Source organism: Melopsittacus undulatus, chromosome 4 (genome assembly GCF_012275295.1).
Source record: "Melopsittacus undulatus isolate bMelUnd1 chromosome 4, bMelUnd1.mat.Z, whole genome shotgun sequence".
Taxonomy (NCBI): Eukaryota; Metazoa; Chordata; class Aves; order Psittaciformes; family Psittaculidae; genus Melopsittacus; species Melopsittacus undulatus.
The window spans coordinates 11292699-11304733 of record NC_047530.1 but is presented as its reverse complement, the minus strand read 5'-3'; positions in this window follow the sequence as shown (position 1 = coordinate 11304733).

The window sequence follows — 12035 nt, the reverse complement described above, 5'->3', positions numbered from 1 at the left end:
AACTGCACTGAAAACATCCTAGGTCATCACTACTGGCAGTGCAGCAGGGACAGAGATGTCACAGCTCTCACCATGCTCACCAGTGCAGCAATGGAGGATGTCACAGCTCAGCAACCCACAGAAATAACGTAGTCACTTTGTTCAGCAACTGAAAGCATTTTCCCATTTGTTTTCCTGTGTGCTTGTCATTTGGGATCTTTCTTAACTGTTATTTTAATAACACAGTCCCTCCCTGTGCTACTTGCACAAAAATACAAGTGAAGGTGCTGAACAGGAGTAGGAAGTGATGGGAAGAATCCATCTTTCCCAGTTTTGGAAGCTCACTGAACCCGCAGTCCTGTTCACAGGCATGAGTGGTCCTGTCTCCAAGTCCAAAGAACTCTGCAGAGATTAACTCTGTAGAGAACCCATGGCAGAGGAGTTCCTTCCCATTTCTCTGCAAACTGCAGTCAAATAGTTCAAATAGAAACACAGAATGTTTCTCTCTGAGTGACACGCAGGGCTTTGTCAGAGGGGTTTAGGTGAATAATAGTTTTGAGTGACATTAATTAGAGGAAATGAGATTGGTTCCCACTTTCAGGAATGCTGATATACATAGACAAAAACATTTTGGCAGCTCCTTGTTCATGGAAACCAGTAACACACACATCCATCTTACAGAGACACACTGCTATTCTAGTCCCTTAACAAGTCTTCTAATACTCACTCCAGAGACTGGACTCACAGGTGGAACAGCCTCCAGCATTTCAGTTTTTGATTCTGGGACCTGGGGACCCAAGGATTTCCTGAATAAACCTGGATGATGCTCCCCTAGCAGACCCACAGACAGCAGCATGACAAGCCAGGGAAGTCACTGCCTCAGTGTACTGGAAGCAGCATTTTCTGGGGTGCTCTGGAGTCAGGCACATGTCCTGAAAGGCTGCCATAAATTATAAATCTGCATATGTGCAGTGGAAAAGATGACCCATTAGCAAACCTTTCAAATACAGATAGCTTCCCAGAAGACAGGGTCGTACATTATTCACAGGAATAACCCTGACAGCACAAAGATTTGTAAAGCATTTCAATTGCCCTGAGATAATTAAAAGTTTGTTAAGTGAACAAAACTGGAAACCTAAAAATCAAGGAACTGAACAAATTATTCCAAAATTTGCCTCATTTATTTCATGGTGATATAGATTTGCAGGAAATAAACATAATGTGCAACTTCGGTACCTTATGTTAGGCAAAAAAGCCAAAGAGCCATACCATGATTTGCTTGAACAGTTTTGCATAGGAGATCTCAGCATCTCTATTCATAACTTGTGCCATAAGCCAACTTTGAAGGAAGCTTTGCCTTATTTTTTTATCTATATATTGAAAAGCTACCTATATCGGATTCACAGCACAGCCTTGAGCTTTTGTAGTCACTGTCCTCAGTGGGCATTCAGTTTCCACTTATCATTTCCAATATCTCAGTGACAGACTGCTTTCAGTATCAACAAAATCTTTCTGATTAAAACATGGCTTGGATAATAAGCTAGACCCTTTTTTAAAACAGACCTAGCATCCAAACCAAACAATCCTTTGCAAGAAGGTATTTCACCCAAAGCTGAGTGTCATGTTTCTAGGTAGCTAATGTAAGACTACAGACCTAATATTGTATCCCCAAAAGCTAGTACCAGGAACTGTTCAGTGACACATCCAGTGCCCTTGAATTTAACAACAGTCCTTTGAACCACTTCGCAATAATCTCAAAGACCACTGCTTATGTTTCTTCTGAGAACACAGCATGTAGAGTTTTTGCTAGAGGTGGCTGTTTTCTTTAAAAAAAGAAGCTGATGTTTCGGCTTAATGAAATTGAGCACTGCCTAATCCATCTACCATGTGGTCAGCAGATCAAAAACAATCCAATGCTGTTTACAGCCATCTCCAGCCTGGAGAGGGGAAAGGAAGATGTGGGAATTAAGTTCATACGGCAGCTCAAAATAAAAGCAAGCCAAACATGGGGTACTCCCATCAGGAGCATCCCAGAGAGGAGCACTGGGTCTGTCACATGCATTCTTCATACCTTTTTTTTTTTCTTTTTCTCCAAAATGCCATTTTCAAACATCCCATAAAGGAAGACGCCCTCTCAAATTACTGTTTTGGCGTTAAATCAATAGTAGCACCACTTGTAGGGTCTGAGTCTTGGGGCTTTACATATCCCAAGGTGGCCATGAAAACCTCAGGAACTGCATTCACTTCAAGGCATGCATGGGCTGGTGGTAGCCTTTGCTGCTCTGAGCCTGACAGCCACCTCAGCAACCCTCAGCACTGCTCCATGCTGACCTTTATGGCTCCTGACATTTGGGGAATTGGCAGCACAGCAAGCTCCAGTAAAACTTGTCAGAATTAATGTGAAAGCAGACACACTCAGTAACATCCTCCCTCATATAAGGGCTGACTAGTTGCAACAACGTTACAGATGCCGTTTGCTATCATCATCTGTGATGCAGAGCTGGGAGGTGAGAGATGCACAGCCTGCAAGCACGTGGATACAGTGTGCACCCCTCCTGTGGCAGGGGCATGCCAGCCAGCCTGGAGATCCCACAGCCAGAAATACCACTGGGAAATAAGAAGATACGTGTACCCTTCACCAATGGAGTCTCAAGAGTCTGGTCCTCTGACCCACTGGAGATCCATGGTCTCACTATTGGTACATGAGCAACATTGGGCAGACCTTTTCTGTTAAAAAAAAATAATCAAACCAAAACAAAAACAACTCTCTAGAAAGTTTCATTGAGGCAGCACAGCTTGTTACTTATCACTAATCCACCCGTCAGCTCCAAGGAGTTTTAATGCTCCTGTCATTATGCTGCTGCTGACTTCCCTTATTGTGCTTTCAGGTCAGGGCACAAGAGAGTCTATCAAAACCAAGTGTAATTAGTGATCCATGGAATGCTTGTAGGGTCACAAACTGGTTGGCCCCCTGACCTCTCTTGAAGAAGACATCCCACCAGGGCTGATTTCTGATGCAGCCCAAGAACTCATCCTGCACTAAGCCAGGGTCCTTGTGACCCCATCCTCCCTCACCAGCAGCTCTCAGTGCTGCCTTGTGCACCAGCATCCCAGCATGCCTGCTGGTAGGGGATTTTCCATGACATACATCTTTCCACTGCAAACCTCAAGAGACTGTAAGCACAGACAAATGTCCCTCTGCCTGTGCAGACTGCAGAACAGCCAGGAGCTCTTAGAAAAGCCAGGTTGGAGCTGCTACCCCAAAAGTGCCAGGTCAGCCCCCAATGATCCCTTCTGCAACCCAAGGACAATGCACTCACATAAAAACACACTGTGTGTGGAGGAGGCTGGTGTGCCCTTGGCTCTCTCACTGGTGCCACAATCTCACTAATGAAGATCTTACTTGTTGGTCAGGGGTTTGGTACTAAGTTGTCCCTCACAGTGAAACCCATGTGGAGGACTGGCACATTGGTTACTTCCACATCCTTTGGGTGTGTCTTGAATAAACCATTGTGAATGTACCTGCAACAGAACTATTACAGTACTGCAAAAAGGATAGAAAACTGTCCAGTAACACTCATTTTCTACATGAGTTTTACACACACATTTCAACATCACTGAGATACTTATACAATATAAACAGAGAAGTAAAGCTGACATAAAGGTTGAGGCAGTGCATTAGGTCACTGTTAAAACAATCATCTGTATTATGACCAGGTCTTGCCAAAGGAACCACAAAATTTTCTTTGATTCCAATGTTCAAAATAACCCCAGAATAGACTACCAAACCCAAACTTCACAACAGTTGAGCTGGTGCACCAGTTTCAGATGTTACCAGTATCTTTCACTAGACATGCTTTTGGCCATCACATCCCCTCCTGAGCCTGCTTCTGGTGTCAGGCAGCAGGTGATGAACCCCTCACTTGGACCTGCTCCAGAAAGAGTAGTAAGTCCTGTAACAAATCTCACAGACTGCTGATTTCTGGCAGTGTTTCTTTCATTATCAGCAGGTGGGATATCTGAGGTTCATTCTGCCTTGAATTCGCAACTAGCTGAGGTGCCAGTAGTACCAAGGAGTGACATGCACTGCAACCCTGCTCCATGCCAGCTGAGCTCCCTCAGTTCTGCAAGCCTCTTGTTTCCATAGTCAGCACCAGTCCTGTGCCATCCACTAGACCACCTCTCCTCTGATTTCTGGGCAGAGGCAGCCTATGTGATGAATGGGAAGATGCTATACACACAAAATAATCACAGGAAACCTTTCATCTTTGGGGCTACACTAGAGCACTGGAGAAGCAGAAGGGCTGAGACAAAGAGGTGAAACATTTGTCCCGAGAAGAGAGAAGTCAACCTCTTCACAGCTAACAGTTCAACACTTGCGCAATCCTATGAGCAAATATGCAATTTAAAGAGTCCCCCAAATCCAGGTACCTGCTGCAGAGGAGATAAGGGCAGTGGGATCCTTGCAAAGTAGGGAGGGTGGAGGTAATTACTCCCTACCATGCAATTATCTCCCTCAAACAGCAACAACAAAAAAAAAGAAAGAAAAAAAGAGATAAAGGTGATAATGCTCTTGTTGGCCAAGTTAAATCTATAGAATATTGATGGAAAAAACTGATAGAACAAAATGATTGCTAGGGTCACACTTGAGCTTCTTTCTTTAATGTAAGTAAATAAATTAATGAATAAATCTAGCTCGCAAAGTAGAAATCCCTGGGGTTTTTCAGGCATCAATTAAACACTACACAAAGTCAAAATGACCGACTGAATTCCTGAAGCAAATAAAACCCTGGGAAATTCAAGTCCTATTGAACAGAGCCCTTAGCAACCAGTAGAACCTGAAGGAACTGAATTAGACATCAAAATTCGCTGTAAGTACCTAAATGAGGGTGAGGTCACCTCCTTAACTAACTTACTCATTAACATTCATCCATTTGGTCCAATCTGGAAACCTGACACTGCATTATAAGACTCTCTTTTCCCCATCCACTTCAGCAGAAGCTTTACTAGGTGCCTACAAGTTTAGACAGCTATCAGGAAAGGTCACGTGCTCCAGGAGAGCCTTCAGGATATTTTAGTAATTCATTAAGTAAAAACCTAACAAGTTCTCTCTGCAAACCCTCAGAGGATCTCTCCAGCATACAGAGTGAGTTAGTGTTGGTATAGGGCAGGGATTAAAACTCCATTTATTTTGCCTGTAATAATCGAAGGTGAAGCTCTGACAGGTAGAAGACTCCATATTAAAAAGATGAAAACTAATTTCAGTCCTATATTTTCATTATAAAAATATAATATCCCAGCATTATTCAGAAGAGAAGATACATAATTTCCAGACAAAGTGTACGAGACAGAGGAACCAACAGTACCTAAGCCTGAGAAATTCCTTTGCAAAGGCTGTCCCCAACTGATCAACGTGCATATGCACTGACCAGGTGATAAAGAAAGATATATCTGATATTTGCTAATCAGTGCTAAAGTCAGGGAAGGTTAGCATTATAAATACATTATGCCTGGGAAAGGCTTATTGCCAGCTCATACAGTTCCTGCCAGGGGTCACAGCTGAATGAATGAAAACACAACTGCTAATCACATTAGTTCAGCTCCTGTCAAACCCATGCATGGTTAGTTGTGATAACAGAGTCCAGGATTCCAGTCTGGGACTGAAATGACACAATGCAGAGGTAAATGAAGTAGAGTTTTGTTGTCACTGGAAAAAATAGAACTGTGGGTGTCTGCTCACCCAGAGTAAAACTTGTAGTGCCTTGTCCTCCCTGTGCCCTACATGAAGAAACTCTTTCCATCTTAAAAACAAAACCTCAAAGAAAACCAGGACCCTTCCCTTTTCGTGTGCTACAGATTTTGCCAGCAGATAAACATATTTCTGCACATTTCTCCCACATGGTTGGGGGAACCTGGGAATGTGTCAATTTAATGTATTTATCAGCCTACAAAATGGTAAGCTCTGTAAAAGTACAACAGCACTTTGTCAAATTTGTAGGAGCTGGAGCTTTGCACCTGAATTGTTTTTACTGTTTTTTCATTTAGGAAGATTGCAGATACATTTTTCTTACACCTTGACTGCACAGAGGCAGCTGAGGGAACCAGGGTTGTTTAGTTTGGAGAAGAGAAGGCTCAGGGGGGACCTTATCTCTGTCTATAACTACCTGAAATGAGGATGAAGTGAGGGGGTGGCTGGTCTCTTCTGCCAAGTAACAAGTGATGGGACAAGAGGAAACTGCCTCAAGATGTGCCAAGGGAGGTTTAAATTGAATATTAGGAAAAATTTCTTCATTGAAAGAGAGCAGCTGCCCAGCGAGCAGCTGTGCCCGCCACTTGCTGGCTCTGCAAGAGGAAGGAGGATGGGAATTTCCACCAGCGGGGAGAGGCATGAGCCTGTTCCATAGCCTTACTGCTTCAGGGACAAGGACATGCTGATATGAGAGAGCAGCAGGGATTTGACTTGGTCAGGTGAAGGGCTCCTGGGACTCAATCTCCAGGAAGAAACATGAAGTTGGATCTTCAGTGGAGCAGGAACGCAACCCTGAAGAGAAGCTGCAAATGCTGCTCTGAGCAATTTTAAACTCTTCACCCCATTGGTGTTGCTGCTGAACAGCATGGAAAAAGACGAAATCATAATTTCAGAAGCATTGTCTTGATTTAGATTAATTCAATGTCTCAAAACCAAAACATGTTAGCCACACAGAACTGCACCAAGGACTTCTGTCAAAACCAAGAAGGTTGGTGCGGTATCCCACCCACCCACAGGGAGGGAAGCAAACACTGAACCACAGAGCTCACGGTGAGGGCTGAGCAGCTTACACCATTTTTCTGCATGCCTCTAAAGAGGAGGATTTGTTGACAGCCATGTTTTAGACTTTAATCTGTTTCCTCCACTTCCCATGGTAGACTAGAAAACAATTAATGCAGAACAAAGTGGTAAAAGTTGTCTCAAGTTTTGCTTTGATGCCAAACCACTGAATCTGAAGAGTAAAGCAATATGGCTCCATCTCCCTCACCTCACCTAACCTCGAAAGAACAAGGTGGAAGGGAATTATTAATTCCACCTCCTATTGTTTCCAGCACTTCAGGAGATTATTCCCAGCAAGAGAGCACTAGGTTTTGAATCTGCTTCCAAAATACCTTTAGCTGTCAAATTCCTCAGAAAGGTGTGTTAAAGGAAAAGCAAGTGAAGCAAGTGAAATCTTTTTAGTAAAGAGACAGAATATATTTATTTTTCAATAATAAAGCTCTAAACCAGTGACAAAACCACAAGGGTCATAATAAAGCTACTGTTCCTCCATTAAAGAGAGCAGTGTTTCTTCTTTGATACCTCTAAAGATGCATCATTTTCAAGTATGCATCCTTCCAGGCAATCCTTTACAATGAATTTTTTAGCAGTCATTGAAATCACAGGCAGAAGCAACAACTAACCATTTGCATGTACAGTGATTTTAAAAGCAAAATGCCAAATCCTCATGCATTAGTATTAATTCACATGACATTAAAAACCAGTACTAACTGCAAAGCTGGTTTTGTAGGGACCCAAAGGAAAATAGAAGTGAGGTATTTTAGTATCACAGGACACTAATTGCCCCAGTACCGATTATTTTCCTTCCTTTAAAGTATTTCCTGCCAGCAGCAGAGAGATTCGTGGATTAACTCTTTGATGTAGACCTGCTCTTCATCTCATCAGCCACACAAACCTTATGTCCAGACATCTCTAACAACCTAAGAGGGTTAAAGCTGTCATCCACAAATGCAGGGTAAAAAGATCCACATTCATGTGACCTCCACACTGCTGTGTGAAATATGGTGCTGTTGGAAATCCCTGCCCACAGACCGTAAACGTACCACAATTCCAGCACCTCTGTCTGACTGCTATTTCCCAGGTACCAGTTTAGAAAGTCACCTCTATTAAGACTGCCCCGTGCCAGGTAAGAAAGAAAATCAAAGTCAAGTCATATTCTTGGAGATCCTCCTGCCCAGTGACACTGCACTTGCAGTGCGGGGAGGACTGCAGATATGAGGGTGACAAGTGTGACTTTATGGGGAGTGGGACATGGAAAAGCAAGTCAAGCCCTGGAGGTACACACCAGCAATCGGACTGCAGGTCAGCTGCTCCAGTTAAATCTTGAGCATGGAACTGGCTCTGTGCAATTCAGAGCACTCACGGAACCAGTCTTCCTGCAATATGTAGCACCACTGTTTCACCCCATCCTTTTCCTCCTCCCATCTGTTTGTGATTTCACACCAAAACTGGAGATCTGCAAAATGGATTATCGTTTCTCCTTATTTGTACACAAGTGGAGCAATGGGGTCCTCATTCATCACAGAGCTTCCTGAGCAGCTAAGACTTAGAGTGAGCAGTAATCGTACCGCCAAGCAGTCTTTTCAATGAAGAAGAAAACCGTGTATCTCACCATCAAACACTGCAGACTTCCCAGCACCCTCTCTTCTACCTAGTCACAATCTCCTTCCATTGTCCCCACTCCAAAAACCAAACCTGATTATTTAGTTATGAGACATTTGAAGCCCCACACAAGAAAAGCAAGGAAGTAAAATCCCAGACTCACGGAGGCAGCTCTGGCCAGGGACTTCCAGGCTCAGCTCTCAGCTCCAGAGTTTTCATTTTGGACTCCAGGAGACATTTGCATGAAGGGATTTCTTGAACATTTCTACAGCTATTAGAAGTGTACACAAGCCAAAAATAACACAAAGAAATTAACACAACTGAGATGCCACACCATGGAAGTATACAACAAAAATAAGTCAAAAATTAGCTTCTTATGCAGCACGGAAAACCAAGTAATAAAATAAACTCCAAGATGAACTGGTGATTAAGAGGGACATTTCCCTGTGTCTTTTAAGTTATATAAATGAATCTTCTGGCTCTGCTTGTGTTTGGAATTGTGTGAACATCAGGACCCTTGCTTCAATGGCAGCTTTTACACTGAAACACTCAAAGCACATACCATAGTTTGCTTTAATCCATAAGCATCACCAGCCTGGGCTATAGAATGCTTTTGTGTGATAGTCTCAAATGATTTGAGACTATCAAACTGCATCTGAAGAGCCTGTCACTAGCAGAAAGGGCCAGAAGTAATAGGGCATTTGGAAATGTATTCAGACACTAAGAATCAGATAACAAGTTATCAAGCACAACCGCTAAATCACTGTGCCCCATGCAGCAAGTCATGAGCAACAGAAAAGCCACAAGAGAAAGGAGAACTTTGCAGCATAGTTTTAGGGTATTCCACCAGCACTGTTACAACCCCTCTGAGAGTTGTGCATGCCAAACAAAGCAGGGCAAGGCAGATCCTGGGTTTAAGGAGTGTCTCTGCAATTTCAAGGATGACATACACGGACTTTTGGTGTTTTCAGTCTTTTGAGGTTTGAATTCAACTTCTGATTAGAGATATAGACTACTTGCCTGTTTAGCTGTGAAAAATTGGAAAGCTGAATCCATGCCAACTTCAAACCATCAACAGCTAAACGATTCTCCCACTGGTGTGTGATTACTGGAGCAGCACCTGGGAAGAAGTAACAGATTTTAAAATTGCCCTTTTCCTGTGCCTCACTGCAGTTCAGTGACAGACCTACAAAGCAACCTATCTGAGTCACTTATCAACCCAGTAGAAGTAACCAGTTACTTCTCTCCTCAAATTTACATGTGGTTGGAACCAGTGGTGGGCCCATAGGTCAGGAGCAGGAGCACAAGGGGTTGTCCATAGAACTGATGTATGTAGTTTCAAGAACATGATGACTTGTTAACAAGTCATTTATGTTACAGATTGGCAGACTTAGGACTCACTAATTGGGATAGATAATTAGAATGGACCATCTGACATTCTTTACTCAAAGACATCCTGGAAAGGTTGAACACAAAGATGTAGAGTCAAGACATTTCAAACACATTGCCAACTTAACAAGAAGGTACAAGTCCTAGAGTCCTTAACCGAATTGCCTTCATTGTCATACTAAAAATCACACCCACAGGTCAAAAAGACCCCTGCCCAAGTTAAAGAACATAAGCTGAGCACACATAAAAGTTGCACACATAACAGTTGCTTAAGTTATTTATATGTTAATTAATAACCAATCACTGTACAGAGGTAGCACTTGAGTTTCTGGGTTGATAGTTTTTGTGTATGTTGCAGAATCTGATGTGGGTGTGTATGATTTGTGGGATACCAGGCACCCAGACTTGTACAAATCTGAAAATAACCCTCAGTGTCTTTCTTGAAAGTGTGACCACTTGAGAGTGTGCTTGTTGCACACTGGGTACTGGACTCTCTGACTTTTCAGACAATACCATTCTCCTCTGTGCCCTTGTGCTGAGTGACTGAAGAGGATGCCAGCAGCAAGAGGTAAGCCAGACACCTTCAGCTGGGCACAAGTACTTACAACTTCAGCTGGGCAGCAGCAACAAACCCATTGGCATCCATACTCACATGGATACTAATGAAAGACTAGTCAGACCTTCTCTGCTTCCAGCTGAGTTTGGGAGGTTTTTTCCCCTCAGGGAGGCTGATTTTGTTTCTATCTGCATGTCAGCAAAGCCAGATACAGCACAGAGCTTTCACAGTGTATGTATTTCATTTTCAGCACCAGGAGCTCCATGCAGTCTCAGAAGGACTCCAGCTTGACCCCATACCGGGCATGCGCACTGGGCAGCCTGCATGTCCTGAGGAGCATGCAGCAGAGTGGACAAAGTAGGGATGTACAGCTGTTGGGAAATGCAAGATTTCAAATCCACTTTTCAATCACAGCTGAACCTGCCCTCTGAAAGGAGGTTCCATATAGAGTTTTTGGTAAAACAGAGACAGATGATGCCCTCCTCTTACTGATCCAAATTCATCTTTGCCCAAGTGGTTATACAGAAGGCAGGGGCTACACCAGGACCCCCTTTCAGCTTTCAGGCGGGTAGTTCTTCCCTCTCTGGGATTTCAAGAGCAGGCTGGGCAGGGAGCATGTTGTACTCCTGGACTGCCCTGGGATGGAAGGCACAGTCTCACTGAACTTGTTCATACAGTGGAGTTTGGCTCTTCTGATGCACCTAAGTGCAAACACAATGACCACAGCAGCAGCCACAGATATGTGATGGGACCTATTTTCCTTTGGTTTAGCTGTGACCTCAAACCAGAAAGGGTACCTTTGATATCACCTTATTTTGCATGACTACAAAGCTGAAACCAAAACAAAATTATAGAATCATACTGTTTCTCAGATTGGTCTCCTATTAAACTAAGGGAAAAAAAAAAAGAAATCTTGTTGAGGGCCAAGAAGCCTTCAAAATACCTTGACTACCTACACAATAGCCTTCATCTTAGTTGTTAACACAAAAACCAGGCAGTTGCAGGGAGAATCTTTGTCTAACTCTGAGTCTGCAAACTTCTCCTGTTTGTACTACAGCAAAATTTCAACAGATTACACATTTCACTGGCTTATGCCAGGATATATGACACTAGTTTTATTGTTCTCTGTTGAAACAAACAATTGAAGAAAAGCCAGCTACTAACTCATAAATGTTCCACAATGTGCATCTCTTATTCAAAAAACACCTGATGTCAAAATCTTAGCTGTGCTCACAAGCATTGATAAAAATACACTATTGTTCAGATGAGAAAAAGAATACAATAATAATTACAAATGTCTGCTAAGTTTGCTAAATTATTAATGTTGTCATAATGCCCAGCATGGTAATAACAGAAATTCCACCTGAGCCAACTAAAGGGTGTTCAGATCCATTATCTACAAAACCCACAGGAGGAGAGAACAGGCAGAAAGCTTTCTAGGTGCATTTCTTAGTGGAGCACCTCCACAGGCTCAGCACAACAGACACATTTGATGATGAATTAAGCTGCTTTGTTCCCCAACTGTAGCCAGCAAGATCTCATTGGAACTCACCAGGACAAATCAGAAGCTGCTATTGTTAAGTATCTGGAAGGTAGAATTGCTACCTGGAGCAGTCTGTGTAAAGACACTGACCTAATTCTGCTTCCCAACAGCTCCCAAAGCTCTGGGATAGTTTTAGCTTAATAAAGCTTTGGTTCACA